Below are 22,828 nucleotides of genomic sequence, written 5' to 3' on the forward strand. Positions count from 1 at the left end.
GAATTTTTACTTGGAAGTGTTTACATAGGTATTCTTATATCCTAAGCAGACTCCAAAGAATTTTTCCTTTGGTAGATTGCAAATTTTGGAGTTGTGATGGAAAGAAAGAGGTAATTGGGAACATAATTTTGGGCATGTAATGAGTTGGCAGACTTTAAAATTCCCTGCAGACTACTCTGTCAGAAATACCAGATGAGGAAATTGGTGTAACTAAGGAAATTATTTTTTGAGTTGTGATACAGAATTGGAACTGTCTCGACATAGTAAGTCCTTGCTGAGCTTAATTCTGGTGGATGCCAAAAAGCAATTACTAGAAAATGGAAAACAAAGTCTAAATCAACTGTACCAGAAGAAGTGAATATAGTAACAGAGGTAAAAGAAAAAGGTTTGAGCAAATTACATAAAAAGCATGGGAATTGCCGGAACAATACATGCAGAATATTGTTTTGGAGGAGGAATGAGGTTTAAGGGAAGATAGAAATTGAATGAGCTGTGTAATGTTCAAATGACAATGACTGTATAGAATATTATACGTGGTGTATAATGTTTGCAACTGAAAATATAACAGTATAGTTTATTTTCATTTATATAAATTAATGATTGCCTATGTCATAAGTAATAATTCAATAAAGATGTTACTTGTTTTAATAAAAACATTGGCAAGGGAAATTTTAAAATTTATCACAAAGTGCAGAATATTGACAGTGTGGGCAGTTATATATTATAGGCAGAGACAACCTGAAAATCAAGTCTTGTGAACCTTTTTTATAATTTGGCTTGACTAGTGTAATTCGCTGCAGAAGCTATACTAAATCCATGGCTAGGTCATTTATTACTGTCCTTTTGTGCTTGAGTTTATTTTTGCATTTAAGTAAAAACTGTTATGATAATGACACAGGTACAAAGTTCATGGATTAGGTTGAGGTATTTAGTATGACTATTTAATAAATTTAGCAAAGAACAATGCTCTCTCCTAGACAATAGCTAGTATTAATGAAAAAGAATTACTTCTAAATAGAAATAAAATGCAATTATGATTTCTGCCTCATTATACCAATCTCACATGCTCTATTTTCTCTAGGCTGCATCTTTCCAAGACTGCAAATGATAAAGATGTAGTCTGTCTGTCTTTCAGGCACTGTAGACCTTTTCCATTTTACTGCCTCTTTCATCAGTAGTAGCCCAACCCAAGCATAGAAACTGCTCAAACTGTCCCTAGGTAGACTCTTACGATTATGGGTATTTAACACAGTATGTGAAATAAAAAAATGTTGAAAGTACATGAAGCAGAAGTGTTTTCAAGCCAAGAAGTCCAGGATATGCAGGACATGATCACTTTAGTATGGCAATATCATGTGTACTATAGTTGTCAGAGGTTTTATTTGTTTCCATTTTTTATTTAACATATTTCTCTCAGCTAGCATGTAAACTCAAATTCAAGAATACAAATTATGTGTCGGTGGTTTAACAGGCAGCACGTTCACCTTTGACGTTGGGTGATCGGAAAACTTTGGGTTCTATTTCCATACCAGGTGCAAACTTACCAAGAGTAACTGAGACTTAACCAAACTATTTTTTATACATGCACACAGATACACAGATACAGAAACATACATACATATACACACACATGCAAACACGCACACACATATGCACATACACACACACACACACACACACACACACACACACACACACACACACACACACACACACACACACACACACACACACACATTCACAGTAGAAGGGTTACAGGTTCCTTTCCAGTTAATGCTTACAATGGCCGAACCAACATTAAGTTAAAACATCTGATGGCTAAACAGTCTCTCTTCAAATGTGTGGATGCCAATAATCACAAAAATTACTATGGGGTACCTTTCATTAATAATTTGAGACATCAGCCACAATATTATATGAGTGAAAAAATGAAAATGTTTTTACTTTTTAAAAGATCACTCATACAAAGCAATATTTCACTGTTAGAGGGGAAAGAAAATGTTTCACATGGATGGTATGATGACAGAAAAAAAGCTATAACTATATTTGATATTATTGTCAATGACTTAGTGTAGATGACTGATGCTTTAATGTCCAGCAAGCCTGAAACACATTCCTTTTTTAAACTTCCTCTACAAGTTAGAATTTCACAAGTCCAAGTAATAGTTCTAGTCAAAAAGGAAAGAAAACAGCAGGGATGTTGATTCAGGATACTCCATGGACTCAAGTTTAATACAATCCACAGAGGTTAGTAAGATTCCAAACCTAAATACGATATGTCTTTCTGTTTCAGTTAAGTTGCTAGACCACAGACAGTTCCATTCCATGGTGAAGTAATTCACCTTGTCAAGGAAACAGAATAACAACAGTAAATAATTCCACATTATAGTAAATAGTTCGAGTGTTAACAAATAAACAGTTATAAATTCTGCATATCTAATGAAATACACTATTTATAACCGTGGTGGTGGTGCTGCGGTAGTGTTGTCACCTCACAGTAAGACGCTGTCCAGTTCAATTCTCAGTTAGAGCGTCTTCTGCGTGGAGACATGCGTGAATGGGCATACCTTCGTTGAAGGTTGTGCATCAGGGCTGGTAACTCTGCATGTAAAAATCAACTACCAATCATTAGCGAACCGGAGTTCTGCTGTGGCGACCCCTAACCGGGAAAAGCCAAAAGACACAACACAACATTTTAACATCCAAGAAAACATATATCAAAATGAATGACCACTGGCATTCAATTAGAAAATGCATATACAGTGATGTCCTATGGAGAACAGCAGCTGGGGAGTTCAAGTTTGTGGAGATGGACTTGACAAGTTTAAACTTCAGCCACTTTACACTCAATGAAATATACAATAATGTATGCTGCTTTTTAGGAAAATAGAAGCCCCCCCCCCCCACACACACACACCCACACACCAGTGCCACTATTCATAGATGGGTGATCTGGGATACATAGGAGCTACTCTGGAGTAAACTTTATAGTGTGTTTGATGTACTGGAATTTATGCCATTCTAGTGGTATCTTTTGATTAAAACTGGAAAAATATAAGAACTTGAATGCAATAAAAAATTAGGGTCATAGGTACTGGAATTCGTGTGAAGGAAACAACTGCATCTTTTCAACTGTCTGAAGCCAGAACCGTGAACAAATAAAAAATTATCATGATCAACAAAGTTTGCCACAGAGCAGTTCTGTTAAGTCTTTTTAAACACGAGCTGTATTAAAATAGACTGGCTTAACTCTCAAAGGCAATGTTGTCTGGACAAATAAAACTAAAAAAGAGCTAGAAATACAAATATAGTAATGGCAGAAAAAGTCCAGAACTGCTTGCACAGGGCAAGAAAACGCCATGAAAACAAATACTTGCTAAATTAGTCTGTCTTCATTTGGATTCCTTTTTTTCCCTAGAGTTCCATAGTTTTGTGCTCATGCCAGTTGAAACATCTGCAGCTGCATCAAGAAGCTAGTTAATGCAGTTGCTTTCTTAGCCATGTTCTCAGGGACAGAGGAAGCTATTAAGGACAATATGAGCAGTCTAAGTCTGAAATTGGTCACTAACTGATTAGTGTTCATCCCTAGAAACAAATTTAAATACGTAAATAAACAGAAGTAATTACTGTGGTGCTGCGGTAGCGCTGTCGCCTCACAGTAAAACGCTGGTCGGTTCGATTCTCAGCTAGAGCGTGTTCTGCGTGGAGATATGCGTGAATGGGCGTACCTTCGTTGAAGGTTGTGCGTTAGGGCTGGTAACTCGGCACGTAAAAATCAACTACCAATCATTAGCGGACCGGAGTTCCGCTGTGGCAACCCCTAACCGGGAAAAGCCGAAAGACAATTACTGTGTCTAAAACATTAACAAAGAAGTTGCTATTGAAGCATTATACTTTTGACAAATAACAGAAAGAACACCTTTCATTTAAACATGCACATGTTCACTAAGGTAATTAGTTTCCATTGTGAGATCTCAGTGTAAAATTCTCTGGCAGCAAACTGTATGAGATAAACTCACCAAAAAGTGCTCTCAAAGAAAACATAGGTGATATAAGTTTTATTTTTTTAAAGGGGTCATCCCCCTTACTTCACTCCATGATTGCACAACCACATTAAAGTGGGAAAAGGCCTAAAAAGTGTGAAAAATCACCTCACACAACTGCAGTCTTACAGAACAGCTGATGCATAGTAGATCATTACAGGAATAGGCATTTCAGGGAGATGGGACTGAAGAAATTGCCTTCTAACAGTTACAGTTTGATGAATGGTAACTCTTCAAGCTTTTTAATTTCAGATTGCTTTCTATGTGTTGTCTGCATACTTTTCCACTGTATGTCTGAGTTTTTACAAAGTACTCTGGTTTCCTTCCATATGACAAACACAAGCTGTAGGTTGTGTTTGTTTGTATTTATTTTTAGGACCAGCACTCAGGTCAAATCAAGTGAGCATAAGTTTACTATTGGGGAATTGGCAATGTTCCAAATTCCCATAAATATGTGCACAGTTTATGTGGACAATGGTCTGGAATCCATTGCAGAAGTAGTTTCTTTGCCTTGTTCTCAGAGACTGCTGAGGGAGGCTCCATCTCCCCAACAACCATGAAATGGATAACACACATGCCAGAGAATGAATAAGTGAATGAATATTTTAGTATATAACAAAGGCTGACTAATGTCTGTTATGTCTCACACACACTACTGTTGCAGATAATCTCTAGATATTTTGAAAATCCATTGCTTTGCTATATGCAATCAATAACAAAGTTCAACAGGGACATTATTCTTGCAGGTTAATAAGCTGTAAAAAGGTAGCAAAAATTATTTGGACAAATTCCTGAACAATTTGCTCAATGTTCAGCATATTGCAACGAAGTTGCAAGCATAGCTAAGATGTCTGCTATTACAGTAGGAGGCTTATGGACTCCATATCTATATGGAGATATATGGAAACTTGTAAAAACGTTGTGGCAGCTGTCTGTATCTTACATGCAGTTCCCTAACAAGCTACAAAGGCAATGAGATTTTTAAAGGTGAAAGTAAAAATTGGATGTATATGCTGGATAGTTATAAGATTCCACTTATAAAAAAAGTGAAAATGCTAGTATAGGGATCTACTACAAGTGCTGGAGTAGCAGGTGTTCAACACGAGCTTGAATTCAGGGACTTGAGCATCTTGTAGCTAGTGTTGGCTGCCACTCACTCTTGAAGATGAATACTAGCTCGAGCAAGCAGCTGGGGAAGGAGTGGGAAAGGGTAGAAGTGTAGATTAGGGCAGGGGAGTTTTAGGGTTAGAGAGCAGGATGGGAATATTCAGTTTAGGAAGTGGGAGGGAAGATTTTTGGTTTAGGAAGCAAATTGGAAATTTAGGTCTAGGGAGAGAGGACCAGAGTTTTAGGGTAAGGGAGTAAGGACTCTGGGTAGGATCTGGGTGGGAATTTTATAGTTAGAGTTAGGACTCTAGTAGGGTTATACAGTCTTATAGCATTGGGTATTGTGAGGTCTATGTAGTTACAGAAGATCAGGCTAGTGGGTGTTCAAGTGCTACCTTTTTTGAGCAAGTGACAGCAAACAAGCAAGAGTGTTGCAAGCTACTAGCATGCAAGCCATTGTAGATTCCTAGGATATGCAGCAGCACTGGGCATAAGGCATATGTGTTAATAGCTGAGGCACTATTGCAAACTGCGCCTTGTCCAATAGCAAGGCAGCAACCACCTAACCAATGCCTAAGGCTTATTTTAGCTGTTAAACAAATAATGAAAATAACAATAGTACATTGATATTAATATATATATATATATATATATATATATATATATATATATATATATATATATATATATATATATATTATTTAGAATGTCCTTGTGTTCTGACTGAAGAGTGCTTTTCAAATAAACTGATAAGTATATTTTTTGGCACTTTTAACTTTTCAGAGCTCTGCACTGTCTTAATTTTTGCTTGACTGAATTATATATATATATATATATATATATATATATATATATATATATATATATATATATGCTGGCATTGTTTTCTGTTTTCTGATCTGTTCTGAAACTGGTTCCCCCCTATTCCTGTGGTGTTCTTAAAGTTGGTACATCTGATCTAATAGCTTTTGTGTTATCTGATTGTTTCAAGGCTTGCTGATTTAAAAATAGTCCCTGCTTGTAAATTCCTGCATATCATTTAGGATCTCCTTGTGTTCTCAAACAAGCTGATAAGTATATTTTTGGCACTTTTAACTTTTCAGAGTTCTGCAGTCTTTTTAATTTTTGCTTGACTGAATTATATATATCTCCCGGCATTGTTTTCTGTTTTCTGATCTGTTCTAAAACTGGTTTTGTCCCTCACACCCTCCCAATTCCTGTGGTGTTGTTATAGTTGGTGGCTTTGCAGTTGCCCGCCCCTACTAGGACACTCCTCCCAGTTTAGTGTTCATTCTACTTAATACAGAGAGAACATTTGAGAAGGCCAACCCACTTAAGTTCTTAACCTTGAATTATTTTCTGCTCCTCCTTTCTCCCTTTGCACTTTACTTAAAAAAAAATCTCCTTGTGTTTTGACTGAGTGTGCTTCTCAGCTAAGTATATTTTATACACTTTTTAACTGTTCAGAGTTGAACAAAACAACAGTTGAATTCAGTTCAGAATACATTTTGAATAAATTGCATTTATTTAAACTGCATTTGCTTTAATACTACTACACACCCAAGTGTGCTAGCTTGCCCTGCACATTCAGTTGTTTTTAGTGGTGTCTTAGCTGCTTTCTGAGAAAAAAAAAATCTAAGCTTGTTTCCTGCCTTTCCTGTAACTAGTCTAGTCCAGATACAGATTTGCTGTATCCAGGGCTGTTGGTAAGCTTCTGAGCCCCCCAAGCCTCATTATGTTGGAGGGAAGCCTTATAGCTTATCAGTGGGAGTGGTAAGCACTAGGTAGCCTATCTACCATAAGAGGAATGGTTTATGGCCCAGAAATAATAGTTTATTGACCGTTTGGGCAGGTTTTCCATCTCTTTCAACTTTCAGGTTTAAAAGCCCACATTTAACTAGTTTAGTCCAGATAGATATTTGCTGTATCCAGGACTGTTGGTAAGCTTCTGAGCCCTCCAAGCCTTTCTGTGTTGGAGGGAAGACTTCTAGCTTATCAGTGGGGGTGGTGCATACTATGTAGCCTATCTACCACAAGAGGAATTATTTCTGGCCCAGATATTGTAGGTTATTGACCGTTTGGGCAGTTTTTCCATCTCTTTCAACTTTCTGGTTTAAAAGTCCATGTTTGCACTTGTTTCCCACTTTTCCTGTAACTAGACTAGTCCAGGAACATATTTGCTGTATCCAGGACTGTTGGTAAGCTTCTGAGCCCCACAAGCCTTTCTGTGTTGGAGGGAAGCCTTCTAGCTTATTGGTGGGAGTGGTAAGCACTAGGTAACCTATCTACCACAAGAGGGATGATTTCTGGCCCAGACATTGTAGTGTTTTTGACCATTTGGGCAGTTTTTCCATCTCTTTCAACTTTCTGGTGTAAAAGCCTGCATCTGTGCTTGTTTTCATCTTTCCTGTAACTAGTCTAGTCTGGATACAGATTTGCTGTATCATAGGTTCATAGGTTCATAGGTTAGTACTAAGCTAACTGCCCTTGCGAGCCATTTTAAGCCTAGCCAGTTATCCCTTGTGAGACTCAAACCCTGCACCTTGTGTTTGTAAGGCAAACACCTTAACCATTAGACCACCCTCCCAACCCCTAGACCACCCTCCCAACCCCTATCCAGGACTGTTTGTAAGCTTTTGAACCTCCCAAGCCTTTCTGTGTTGGACAGAAGCCTTTTAGCTTGTCAGTGGGAGTGGTAAGCACTAGGTAGCCTATCTACCACAAGAGGAGTGGTTTGTGGCCCAGAAATTGTGGTTTATTGGCCGTTTGGGAAGCTTTCCATCTCTTTCAACTTTCTGATTTAAAAGCCCGCATTTGCACTTTTTCCACCTTTCCTGCAACTAGTCTAGTCCAGATACAGATTTGCTGTATCTAGGAATGTATGTAAGCCTCTGAGCCCCCCAAACCTTTCTGTGTTTGAGTGAAGCCTTTAAGCTTATCAGTGGGAGTGGAAAGCACTAGGTAGCCTATCTACCACAAGAGGAGTGGTTTCTGTCCCAGAAATTGTAGCCTATTGGCTATTTGGGCAGTTTTTCCATCTCTTTCAACTTTCTGGTTTAAAAGCCTGCATTTGTGCTTGTTTCCCACCTTTCCTGTAACTAGTCTAATCCAGATACAGATTTGCTGTATCCAGGACTGTTTGTAAATTTCTGAGTGGTGCCAAAGTCTGCTCTTCAAAATTTTCCCTTAGAATTGCTAGTTCTCTCCTCTCCTACACATTTACTAGCTTATTAGTTTAGCACTTTACCAGACTTCTTGTAGCAATTATTGTAACACACAAAAGTGATACCAGCACGAAATATTCTACAAGGAAACAGCTCCAGTACTTATTATTAATGCCCTCCCCTCCAGGCATGTCTAAAGGTCAGTTCCCTGTGCTTTCTCCTATTAACCTGGTGAACCTGGGCATCCTGAGGCAATGTAGCAACTGCCTCATGTACACTGACAACCCTCTCCTCTTACCTCCCAACACTCAGACTTGCGAGAGATGCACTTATATATCCAAATTGGAAGCCATGCACTCTCCAGCCAAGACTGGAATAGCTGGTCAAAAGGAGAAGGTCAACACTTGCACTGCACCACATGGACACATAGCTCTCCAAAACACACATCAGCACTGCCTTCACATAAAAACACAAACCACACACCCACCTTCGTGGAGGATCTCAATAAAAATCTACCCAAATAACAGAGACCTCCAAGGCAGAAATGCACTCAACCACCACAGCACATCACTAATCATGAGACATATAACTCTCCTAAACAGGGTACCACTCAATCAAAGCCCCTAAGGCAAAACAGCATGCCCAACACACTAGTCATAGGTGACTCGATAGTGAAGCACACTGATGTCCCACTCACTAGGTTCAATAAGAAGACAATAAAAGTCAGCTGCCTGTCAGCCACATAACGCATGCACTCAGGTCCCTCAATAACAGGTACAAATATGACTCTGTCATTGTACATGTGGGTGTGAATGACTTGAGATGTACCTCCCTGGATTACATGAAAAGAGACATGGAGGAGCTCTTGGATTATGTAGCTCAGGTGGGTATAACCCTAGCCCTGAACAACATCCTACCATCACTCAGAATGATACCACAGTACAAGCAAAAAATTATTGATTTCAACAATTGGCTAAGTTTCTGGTGTAATTCTAAGGGGATCCAGTATCTATGTGCCTGGGATGATATGATTGACAGACCTCAATGCTTTGCCAGAGATGGCCTGCATCTGTCAACCCTGGGCTTCTGGATACTGGCCAAGGCTCTGGCCACCCCTATAGTGCCTTTTTTTAGGTGGTGTTCCAAAGACCAAATTACCACTGTAACAGCTACAAACAAATGCACCATGAGGGTCATACTGCTCAATGCTATAAGTCTAAATCTCAAAATGCACCCTTGCACTACCAGGTTATAACTCATTCCACACCTTTCAGCCCCAGAACTTGGACTGAAGCTCCAAAGGTGGTGGTGTTTGCATATTCATAAAGGATGCACACACCTCTAGACTGGTAACCCAACATAATGCATCTGAGATACTTCAGGTGCAGCTAACATTGAGTAAGACACCAATTCAGGTTGTAGCCTGCTACAGGACCCCAACTATGTTCCAAGACTCACACTCCATGTTCCTAAGCACCCTGGAGAATATTGGGGTCCAACCTAACACTCTCATCCTGGGCAACTTCAACTACCCTTCCATTAACTGGGAAAACTACTCATGTACCAATACACTTGCCCAACGTTTCCTGGACTTCATTAATTCTAATGCCCTGGACCAGCTCATTCTTACCCCCACTAGAGGTAGCAACATCCTTGACCTGGTCATTGCTAACATGGGCAAACATTTCTCTATACCAATAGTCAACTCCTCCCTGGTTAGATCCGACCACAAACTAATCATATTGGAAAATCCACACCCCCCCCCTGCCCGCAAAGGTAACCACCATGAAAAACTTCTCCAAAGCTAACTTTGGGCTCCTAAAAACAGTGGTGGCTAACTTCACAGCACCCATGCAAATGGAGAATAGTTGCATGACCGCAACACAACACAACCTCATCAAATCCTCTAAAGCTAGCTATGAAAAGAGAATTGCAGCAGATAGTAAAGACAACCACAAGGCCTTCTATAGTTATGTAAAGAATCCCCATGGCAATACCCAGATTTGCTCTGAGCTACTGCACAATTGTACCTACTATACTGAGCCAACAGATATTGCCAATATACTGGCCGACAGGTTCAGTCCCAACTTTACCCCTCCCCCAAAGGACCAATCACAATACCAGTAGAGTGCCAGGCACCCAGTATTACTGCTGCACAGGTGAAAACAGTGCTGTCCAAGGCCAAGAATACAGCTTCTATGGGATCTGACAATATCCCTGGCTGTGTTCTACATGAACTACAGAGCGAACTGGCACCTCACCTGTGTGCTCTGTTCAATCACAACCTCACCTCAGGCTTTGTCCATACCAAATGGTGCACTTCTGCTTTCATCCCTCTCCACAAAGGAGGAGTGACTACAGACCCTGGAAACTATCACCCCATTAACCTGATGAGTCTGATATGCAAAGCTATGGAATGCATCATCATGGACCTAATAAACACGGATATAGGGAATCTCCAAACTGGATCCCACATAGTTTGGTTTTGTGAAGGGTAGATCATGCTTACTCAACTTGGTTGACTTCTTTGAGTCCATCACCAGAGCTGTGGATGAAAGCAAGGTGGTTCATACAGCCGACCTTGATCTGGCCAAGGCCTTTGATACCATTCCCCATTCAGGAATCATAGAAAAACTCACTAAGCTAGGCATCAACCCCTATATCACTAGGTGAGTTGCAAACTAGCTCACAGATGGAAACCACATTGCGAAAGTAGCTGACTCCAAGTCAGACTGCAGACCAGTCCCAAGTGGAATCCCACAGGGTTTAGTCCTGGGTCCTCTCCTGTTTGGTATCTACTTCTCTGAAGTCCAGGCCAACAGGAAGGGACTCTGGCTGACAAAGTTCACAGATGATTGCAAGTTGGGGGCTATTATTAACTCCCCAAGTGATGCTGACATCCTGCAGAAAGGCCTCACTGAGACCAATGACCGGTGTTAGAACCATAGCCTTAAGCTCAATGCCAAAAAATGTGTCATCACCCCCCTTGGGAAGAACCTAGTTCCTTGAATTACCACACTGATAGTAGTCCACTGAACACAGAAGGCGTTATAAGAGATCTGGGAACACAGGTTGACAGCAACCTCTCTTTTGACCACCACATTGCCACTGTGGTCAGAAAGTCCTTCTATGTGGCACATCTCATTACTAAGAGTTTTGCATCCAGGAAGAAAAAGAGGTCATTGTCTCCCTCTATTCTTCCCTCATTAGGCCAATCATCAAGTACAATGCCCCATTTGGCATGTACCTCACTAGACACCTGTAACAACTGGAGAGGCCACAAAAGTACCTCACAAAGAGGATTCTAGGCCTTAAACACTTGTCCTATATGGACAGACCTAAAAAACTCCAACTATTCTGTCTCATATCACCTACTTAGAAGCGATCTCTGCTTGACTTACAAAGCCATGTCTGACCCAGCTCTGTTAGAAATGCTACATCTAAAGAAATCCCTATCCCCCCACACAACACGCTCCAGAGACCTCAACCTCATTACCAAAATCAACAGAACATGCTGTTAATAACTCAGAGACTGCCCATGCTCTGGAATAGACTCCCTATACAGGTCAAGCAGAGCACCTCACTGGCCCACTTCAAGAGAAATCTTGATGAGTGGATGGGAAATAGAAAATTCACCCCAGGGATCAATCCACTGACTCTGCTCGACAGAAACACTGGGAACTATGGTTGGGTGGTCAGTATATGTGTATATATATATATATGTATATATATATATATATATATATATATATATATATATATATATATTTATATATATATATGTGTGTGTGTGTGTGTAGATATATATATATATATATATATATATATATATATATATATATATATATATATATATATACATATATAGATATGTAGAACATTTTTGATCTGGTGGGGGGTTCTTAAAAGGAGGAGAGAGATAAGAGTTTAAATGGAAGTAATTTCTATATATTGAGGAGGGTTGGCAATGTTGAGAAACTGTGGCTTATACTGTGTAGGTTATTCCTAGGTGTATGTAGGGAGGGTGCTTCTTGGGAGAGAGATCTGAGATTGTAACTGGCATACCATCTGGTTAATCTGCTACAGAAGAAGAGAAACATATGAAGCTTAAGAGTTTTATACAAGGGATAGTAGAATTATAGTGCACCTTTGCTGTTTTGGCAGTGAGTGTACCTTGTTAGGACTGTGACGACCCTCCACTGGACCAGTAATCAAGAAGCCTCAATCCTCACCACTGGCAACAGTTGGGGACATTCACTGAGAGGATAACAGGTACCTTGGATCCCGGGAACTACCGCCCCATCAGTCTGACGAGCCTGATCTGCAAGGCCATAGAATGTATTATCATGGAACTTATAAACAAAGACATTGGCAACCTTCAAACTGTGGACCCCACCCAGTTTGGGTTTGTGAAGGGCCAATCTTGTCTCCTGAACCTGACTGACTTCTTTGAATCAGTCTCCAGAGCCGTGAACAAGGATAAGGTGGTTCACACAACCTATCTGGACCTCGCCATGGCCTTTGACACCATCCCCCACTCTGGAATCATAGATAGACTTACTAAGCTGGGCATTAATCCCTATGTCACTCGATGGATTGCCAACTGGCTTACTGACAGAACCCGCACTGTAAAAGTAGCCGACTCCAAATACAGCTCCAGACAAATGACAAGTGGAGTACCTCAGCGTTCAGTCCTGGGACTGCTCTTGTTTGGCATTTACTTCTCTGAAATACAGGCCAACACTAAGGGACTCTGGCTAATAAAGTTCACAGATGACTGCAAACTGGGAGCCATTACTGAATCACCAAATGATGTGGATACTCTACAAAAGGGCCTTACAGAAATAGATGCTTGGTGCCAGAGCCATGGGCTCAAACTCAATGCCATGAAATGCATAGTTATCCCCTTTGGGAAAAACATGTACCCGTGAATTACCACATAGGTGGCAGTACATTAAACACACACTTGGGAGAGGTTGGCACAGGTTTACTAGCTATGCCCCCTTCTGCCCAGACTATAAGGTAGTTTTCACTGCCGCTAGTCATTCCTGCCAGCTACCTTAAGGCTTTTCCAAGGGCACTCAATATACTTGAGTGATATTAATATTAATACAAATGGCAGTTTGACCAAGAGAAAGGCTATTAGGAGTGGCCCACACAGTGTCACCAAATAAAATCACAATTTATATATCTCTACACAGATCAGCCACAATGAAAGATTTAAATATATTTAATAATAAATAATAAAAGAACAAGACAATACTAAATATATATTCTCAGTGACATCAGAGTTCAAAACCACAGGGGATATTTAATACAGCTTTGCAGGACAGTCTCAAATAAAGAAAGAAAAATATCTAAACTAAGCTCCACTATATTCCTGACTATATCTAAGAGAGTTATACGGTTCCCAAGTAACTTACTTACTATAGAGCAAGACAGATGTGTTTAATGATTCTTGTCAGGTCCAAGACAGAATGCAGAATGCTCTGTCTCACTAAGAGACTTCTCAAATTAATATCTAAAATATTACTGTTGAGATAGTTTGCAGAATTGCATCATTTCTTGTCATCTGACTTCTAGTTCCCAGGTAAATCCCCCCATTGCCGAAGCTGCCAATATTTAGCATCTACCTGTAAAAATATACAGGCAAGGGCTTTGGCTCAGATCTTTGGCAGATGCTGGAAGTCATAAAACAATTGAATTCTTCCATGCTTCAAAAGTAGCAATTAGTTCACTCCAAGAAAGATACAGAAAGCTTCCTAGTACAGACTTTGTGTCTCTAGCTGCATTAAAACCTTCAGAGATAGTCTCTTATATTGTGGTGCCTATAAAGTAATTTAATTTCAGATATTTTTCTAAAGTTTGCTGGACTGAGCTTAACCCTCCAGTTTCCTCTGTTAAGCATATACATTTAAACAGTTACAATAGTGCATGCACATTCCAGTAGGGCACACTGTGGATACATTTTAAACACAGGCACTATACAAATACCTTTTCAACACAAACATCTGTACAAATAAGTTTGATATACACATGGCATATAGTTCTAATACATTTGCAACACAAGCACCTTATATGACATACAGTTGTAATGCATTTGTAACACCAGCATCTTGCATAAATAAGTTTGATATTCACAAATGACATATGATTATTTACAAAATTCCAGCTGTTTGTGCTGGCAGTATCTCCTTTCATCACAATGACATTGCAGTGATGGGGGGGGGGGCAAGTGTGACAAATCTTCATATATTGTTTACTATGACTGGTGAGTCATGTTCAAGTTGAGTCATAAGCACTCTTTTTTAATTACTCCTCTAATTTCTGGGGAAAATTATGTTGAGAGATCCTTTTTGGCTGAAATGAGTGGAGAGTTGATTTTTGATTAGGTAGTATACATGCAACAATGTAACAATGTAGTTTTAGGTTTTGATCTAACCACCTCCCAAGGTATTGGAAGTACATGGTCATTTCAATGCACACTTGGCTGTTGTGTTGAATGGTCCAGCATCTGGGCATCAGTGGGAATTTGTACTTTGTAACAAAGATCATGGATTTTGTTCTCTTAGTTTGCAGGATGAGTTTGTTATTGGTAAGCTGATCTGATAGGTGGGAGAGGACTTCTTCTGAACCTTCTTTGATGGTGGATGGTGAACAGTTGGTCTCATACATGACTGTATCATATGTGTAAATATATGTAGAAGTTCAGTGGAGGGAGTTTACCAATAATCATGGATCATTGCAGGAGGGATAAAACCAATCCCTGGAGGCTATTTTTAGCAGTGCACAATGAGAGATAGTTGAGCCAGTTGAGACTAGAATGTTATGTTGTTAAGGAATTCTCTAAAATATAGGAGGGTGTCTTGGTGGATTATTCCTGATGAGGTAAGGGAGTTTAATAGTTGTTCATGATCTACAAGGTCAAAATGTTTAGTTAACTCAATGAAAACTCATTCTGAATGTTTTCCATGAGTGTATACAAGGCTGTCATTGGACTATGGTCTGATCAAAATCCACATTGATAAGAAGGGAGGATGTGCTGTTTTTGAGAGTATTCAGTAAGTTTTTTTTAAGATTTTGCCTAATTTGGGGAGGATGGGTATTGGGGCATAAAGTAATGTGTGCTTTCAGGTCTGGCAAATTTATACATTGGCTTTACTATGGCATTTTCCCATTGACATATCATTGCATTAATTAAGAACTAGAGGTCATTTGGGTACTGTAGGGATAGAAGGAGATATTCTTTGCAGAGGATGATAATCCATGTTAATAAACCATATGCACGTGTTAGTTCATCTAAGGGGATATCATCAATACATTTCTCGATGTCTGATTTTTTTTTTTTTTTTTTTTTTTTTTTTTTTTAGATAAACATGTAGGTGTATGAGGTTTCATATTGGTGGTATAGTGTGTTAATGTCTTGTAGGGGAGTAAGAAGTAAAGAGAATTATTTTAGGAAGCCTACTGGGGACTGGTAGCCAGAGGACATTGGGACAGTATCTTTTTTGTAGTGGATTTTGACACCAGTCATATCCAGTGCTGGGGTTTAAGAGGTGCTTTAATTGTCTTGGACTATTTATTATGGATTTTTGAAAATCATGTAGGAAGTTTGCTGTTTGTATTCTGATGACCTTTTGATCACGTTTTCTCAACTTGGACTAAACTTTGATCACGTTTTCTGAGGGTGATACATTTGCCTTTGTTTTACAAGGATGGTAGCTTTTTTTCCATTTTTGCCAAGATCTGTCTCTTAAATTGTATAGGGATTTTTGTTCTTTTGTGGTCCTTGGTTAAGATAATTTTTGAAAAATGTGGAAATTTTAGGGAAATTTTTTTCTTGTAGTTGAAGGAGTATAGCTGTTAGGGAGGTGGTAAGGCAGTGAGGTTAAATGCAATACATATGGACAGTTTGGAAAAAAACTATCGACAAGCATGTTCTGAAATGTGTAATAGAATTGGATTACATATATAAACTCCACACACATATGTAGAGCTATGCAAATGTAGCACACAGAATAACCTGAGCTCAGAACTAAACCCCAGAGCAGTGTGGCAGAGATTTTCAGCATTAAGCCAGCAGACCGCTGTTGTTAACTCATTACCTAGCAAAACAATTTGGAAGGATACAGCTAAAAATGCATTTGCATATAGACAAGGTGCAGTATCTTCAGTTGTTTCAGTTATTAACTGCATTTTAAAGTTTCCTGTTCAGTTCTCTTCCCTCAGAAACCTATGGCAGAGAGATCTGCTCAGTGTATGATTCTGAAAAGGCAGTACTTAAGGTTCTCAAACTAAGGAATTGTGTGTGCCTAATTTAAACCCATTGGACATGGTAGATAGCAGTCCTCAATGCTTCTGTGGGTGCTGCAAATACCTGCTTTACACTGGCATAGTTAAACAGATGGGTCATGGCTTTTAAGGTAAAATGCTTTTTTCAGTAAAACTGGAAAGTTAACATCAGTAGACTATGAAACTTAAACTGCCATAACTTCCTGAGGAAATTTGTATTCTGTCAGAGGAAATAATGAGAAATAATGAAGGCTGATGTTGCAGAAATATACTTTAATAGTGGAGCTATTAGAAACACAGAGTGGGGTCATTTCAAATGAAGCTTCTTCCATTGTTTGTAGGGGATGTCTATAGATATACAGTAAGCTGCATCTACCCAGTAGCATATTAACAATACTAGTAACTGATAATAGTTTTATTTAGTATTGTAATATTTGTTATTAAATAAATTAATATTTTAAGAAAAGAAATGCTATAACTATAAAGGGGTAGAATTGGCCGCAGAAAGCTAAGACTTTGAAAAAGTGATAAGAATATACTTGAAATGTCAATATCCAGTATGAATGAAGTATCATGAAAAAAAGATTCTGTTCAGACCTCAGTGACAGAAGATGATTGGGTCACAAGGGGGCCTTGATTCAGAAATCAGAAAGATTGTTTGTAAAAGAGGTCCAGAATAACTAGTCAAAAACTCAACCCACACACCTCTCAACTCCTCATCTGTCCAATTTGTAGCAGGAGACCATTAAAAATCATAGAAAAGAGTCCAAAATCATAGTATTCAAAATGTGTTTATTCATAAATTCTTGCCCCAGTGGGTAGGGGACACGATCTATAAACTTTCTGTCTTGGGGGCCACAACATTTAAACTTAGGTCCCCTGTGGTGCTAACAGATGAACATCTACATAAATGCAGCCTTACAACCCTTACTGTGCCAAGTTGCACCAGGACCGGCCTTAGGTCAGCTGGTGCCCTAGGCAAAAGGGCTCCACGGTGCCCCCCCCATCCTGGTTTACCTGCACCAAATAAATACTGGAAAAGCGTCCCTGCCAGAGTGGTTCCCTAGGCAGCCGCCTAGTTGGCCTATGCCTAAGGCTGGCTATGAGTTGCACATGCACACTTCCATGCAGTACAAAGCAGGCAAGTGACCTCAACCACCCCTGCAATCAAATCAAAATTAGTCAGTACGTGTCATTATAGAGCACATATATAGAAACTCAGACACACACAGAGCCACAGGGTCATAGATGCATACACACATATACCCAGAAAGTCACACACACACACACGCACACACACATGTGCACACGCACACACACACACACACACACACACACACACACACACACACACACACACTTACACACACACACTTACACACACACACACACACACACACACACACACACACACACACACACACACACACACACACACTGTCACTTTAATTTTCTACAGCTCAGATTTCTGATTGTGATCAATTGAATGAAATACATAAATGATAATTGCCATAATGTACTTTAGCTTTTTGATGTCAGATGCATATAATATACATAGTAATGTGTGTTGGCACCCTATTGTCAGAAAATATAATGCAAACTATTATACCTCCCCAAACGTATACACACACACACACACACACACACACACACACACACACACACACACACTGGGATGTGGCTATTTTGTTGCTTATCTATGACGCAGATGTTCAATTATGATCAAGGGAATAAGTTATTACATAAATAGTAGCTGCTCTATTGTCCTTTTGCTGGTCATTACTGTCAAGACACAGTGAGTATGTGTACAAATGAATAACTACATTGATAATACCAGAGTAATACACTTTAGCTCACTCTTGTCAGGGCTCATTCAGTACAGGCTATTACAATGTCCCCCAACACAAGCATAGATGTGAGAGTGTTCGATCTCGCCGTTTGTTCTTACACCTGGGGGTTCGGAGCCGATCCTCGGCTCCGTGTCGGCCGCTTGCAAGCTCTGCATCGAGAAGAAGCTCGAGACTAACCTAACTCCCACAATCCCCCTCTGCCTTTACCTCAGATCTAGTTTGCCGCTGCAGCGTTCGCATCACTTGATCGAGCTCGAGCACCTAAAGCTAAGATTTAAACTTGTTTCTTGTATTTTTGAAGTTAGAATTTCTCTAAATTCTTGTATATTGACTGTGTGTGTGAGTGATATTGTCTCGAGGTTTTTCTCGGTTCCAGTTAAAGTTATTTTAACTTGTTAGAGTTCCCTCGGGCCTATCCCTCCCTTCAGGATTGACTGCCGAATAGACACTACTACTGGATTTGACATTTTTACCGGATTAGACATTATTACTGGACTTTACTGTTATTGTTTGCTGCCTTTTAGCTTTTTAAGATGTCTGAAAAGGCTAAGTCTGGGTTCAAGCGTTGCCAGTGTGGCCAAAAGATGTCAGTTACTGACAATCATAGTTCCTGCGTCTACTGTCTTGGCCCTCTCCACCTGCAAGAAGACTGTTCTATTTGTCATTCTTTCAGTGGGAGGGTCATGACAGATAGGCGCAGGAAACTCATGGATAGGGGTTTGTTAAAACCTACCTTTCAAGAGGCTCTGGATGCTTCAGACCAGGCATCCAAATCCTCGAAGGAATCGAAGACATCGGAGCCCAGGTCATCGGCTCCGAGCTCTTCAGATAAGGTTTGATCACCGGTTCCACAGACTTCGGGACTGAGTGTTCAACTGTTATCAGTTTCTGAGCCTCGAGTCTTGGAACCGGTGACGGAGCTCCCTCCCCCGACACTGTTGAGGTCGGCTCCGTCTTCGATTCCTTCGACGCGTTCTTCCAGACCCCTCTCCGACACCGATGTAGACCGCGTGGTGCAGAAGTTAATGGAGCATACGGCCTTATCCAAACTCATCTCGGTCTCCTCTCAGTTGGTGTCAAGACTTGAAGGCCTTCCCCTATCTCCATCTGTTCCTCCTCCGAGACCTGTCCAGTCTTCGGAGCCGGAAGAAGCTGATCTCCTGATTGTGGAGCCCTCGGTGCCAGAACCGTCCTTTTCTCGGTCGGCTCCATTCACCTCGACTCCGTCGGATCCGGTACCGGAGTCTCGGAGCTGAAGATCCATCCTTGGTTCCGGGACCGAGAGTCGGACTGATGTTTCGGTTCTGACACTCCCTCTCGGGGCCTCGGCTTGGATCGACTCGGTTCCGTCCTCGGGGTATATACCTTCGGTGCCTGTTTCGGGGATTCTTCCCATTTCTTCGGAACCGGGAGATACCTCGACTCGGGATCCGGGGGCCTTCGATCTCATGAGGAAGGTGTTGTCTACCCAGACAACCACATCAGCAGAAACAGCTTCTCCTCCCCATAAAGGACCGTTATCCTCCTCTGCACCCACGGCTACATCTAAGCGTCGAGCACCTGTGTCTCAGCCACCCCTGGAGGGTGCCCCCTCTTCCTCGGAGGCTTCTTTGGATGCTCCCCCCGAAGAAGTCCCTAGGAAAAGATTGTGTAAGAGGAGACACTTAGATTCTCCACAAGAGTCTTTGACATCGGACACTGACTTGGATGAGTCAGAAGGGTCCCCAAAGTCACCCTCAGAAGATGTCTCCTTTTCTGACATCTTGGAGATCCTGAAGCAGAGAGGTGATTGGCAATCCCTCCCCCCTTCTGAGGATGAGTCAGTGCTGCTGAAGGCATTTGGTGCTCGCCCTTCCTCCTCCTGGGTCACTCCACCCTTCGATGAGTTAATGGAGCTGATTGCTCGAAGGGCGTGGGAGACTCCTGACACGGTGGAGCCAGTCCCTAGAAAGCCTAATAAGTATATTACTGCACCCCAAGAAAAGGCTTTTATAACAAAGGGAGTTCCAGTGGACGCTATGGTGGTGGCAGCGGCCACGAAAAAGGAGATGTCGGAATCTTCCTCATCTGTCCATCCCCCTAACAAAGATTCTAGGACTATGGACAGGTATGGAAGCGCATTTTAGTTCAGCGGCTTTTTCTATGCGATCCCTGAACTATTTGACCCACTTCACACGACTACAGAGGGATCTAATCAAAGAGTTGGGAGATACCCTCCAGGGTACTACAGATGCTGCTGTGTCAGAGAAAGTTACAGCACATCTCAATACCCTTACATCCATTGTAAACTCATCCATGAGGCTGATCTCATACGCAGCCGAAGGATCGAGTAGGGCAGCAGCTTCAGCGATTGCTCTTCGTAGACAATCCTGGATGCGCTTATGTTCATTTGCGGAAGCCTTCAAGTCTTCTTTTACTAACGCCCCATTTGACGGTGCCACTCTCTTTGGCCCCAAAGTAAAGGAGACCCTTACCTGGTGTGAACAGGAGGGAAAGACTCTGTCTGCTGTCGGAGTCTGTTTTTCCACCCCATCCAGACCGTATCCCAAAGGGCAACGCGGTGGAAAAATGTGGTTTCGAAAACCCCAAGGATCTTTCCCAGGCACACAGGGTGATGCCCCCTCCAGAGGCAGAGGAGGGGGCAGAGGTGGAAGACGCCGCCCCGGCGGCAGAGGGGGTCCGCAAAACCAAGGTGACAGGGATACACCCCCTGGAAAACCTTTCCAGCACTCCTGAGAGGAGGCCCGACTGTCCTGCTCTGGAGGCAGTCGGGGGTCGCTTAGCTTTATACCCTCAGGCCTGGCAAAATCTTACATCAGACAATTGGGTAAAAAGCGTTGTTACCAGAGGCTACAAAATACCCTTCCTACTGCCCCCCATTCCAATGAAAAGACTCCCAGATGTGCCGCCCCATCTGCGAAATCCTGCAGCTATAGAAATTTCAAAGCTGCTAGAAAAAAGAGTCATCCAACCAGTCCCAGCGGACCAAAGAGGATTCGGAACTTACTCAAGGTTCTTTTTAGTTCCAAAGAAGACAGGGGACTGGAGGCCTATTCTGGACCTAAGCAACCTCAATACCTTCGTCAAGAAAGAAAAGTTCCGAATGGTCACGCTTCAATCGATCCTTCCATTTTTACAGAAGGACGACTGGATGTGCTCAATAGATCTAAAGGACGCGTACTACCACATCAAAATGGCCAGGGCATCCAGGGATCACTTGCGCTTCTGGCTGGGAGCCAGCCACTTTCAGTTTCGAGCCCTGCCCTTTGGTCTGACCTCAGCCCCCAGGGTTTTCACCAAATGCATGGCAGTGGTGGCGTCTCACCTGAGACGCCTGGGATTCCAGGTGTTTCCGTATCTGGACGACTGGCTCCTGTCTGCCACCACCCAGCGTCAACTGATACAAGCCAGGGATTACACACTACAGCTTTGTATTCACCTCGGAATTTCCGTAAATTTCGAAAAATCTTCACTACAGCCATCACAGCATATCTTATTCATAGGAGCAGAATTGGATACGCATCATTTAATTCTAAGACTTCCCCCAGAAAGGATAGCCTCACTACAAACCCACATAACTCTTCTTCTGTCATCCAGGAAATCCCCAGCAAAGCTGGTTCTGAAGGTTTTGGGCCTCATGGCAGCTTCCCTCATTGCGATACCATTGGGAAGACTGCACATGAGAGTTCTGCAATGGCTACTATTTGCACAATGGTCGTTCCAACAACTTCCTCTAACACACAAAATTCTGATCACGAACACATGCAAATCACACCTAGCCTGGTGGCTTCAAACTTGCAACCTTTCCAGCGGAAGACCATTTGTGCTACCCACGCCGACAGCTACGGTGACCACGGACGCTTCCCTGATAGGGTGGGGGGGCATCTTTCAGGGCCAGACAGTCCAAGGCGAATGGACCGAGTTAGAGTACAATCTGCACATCAATGTTCTAGAGTTGAGGGCAGTGTTTCTAGCGTTGCAACACTTTGCTCCCCTTCTTCCTCTAGGGACTATTGCAGTACAGACGGACAACATGTCCGTAGTCTGGTACATAAACAAGCAAGGGGGGACCAAGTCTTATCAACTATGCAGAGAGGCCATGAGAATCTGGCAATGGGCGGAGTCCACAGGTCGCTTTCTGATAGCAACGCATATCCCAGGGTCATCCAACGTCATAGCCGACAGGCTGAGCAGAGCAATCCTGTTGCCTCACGAGTGGTCCCTCAAACAGTCAGTTGCGAAGGAGATTTTTCGCAAGTGGGGCCAGCCTTCCTGTGATCTTTTTGCGTCTCCAATGAACGCCAAATGCAGGAGCTACTTTGCCCTATTACCCCCTCCAGGGGAAGTCCCCAGGGATGCACTGGTTCACGAT

The 22,828-nt window shown here is 41.6% G+C and overlaps 1 long non-coding RNA gene across 1 annotated transcript in view; it reads right to left on the reverse strand.

Moving 5' to 3' along the window:
- LOC122791382 overlaps positions 1–22,828 on the reverse strand; it is a 679,387-nt gene that overhangs the window by 53,272 nt on the left and 603,287 nt on the right. The gene's annotated exons all lie outside the window — the stretch shown is intronic.

This window comes from Protopterus annectens, chromosome 17.part0, assembly GCF_019279795.1.
Source record: "Protopterus annectens isolate FY-2018-M chromosome 17.part0, PAN1.0, whole genome shotgun sequence".
NCBI lineage: Eukaryota > Metazoa > Chordata > Ceratodontiformes > Protopteridae > Protopterus > Protopterus annectens.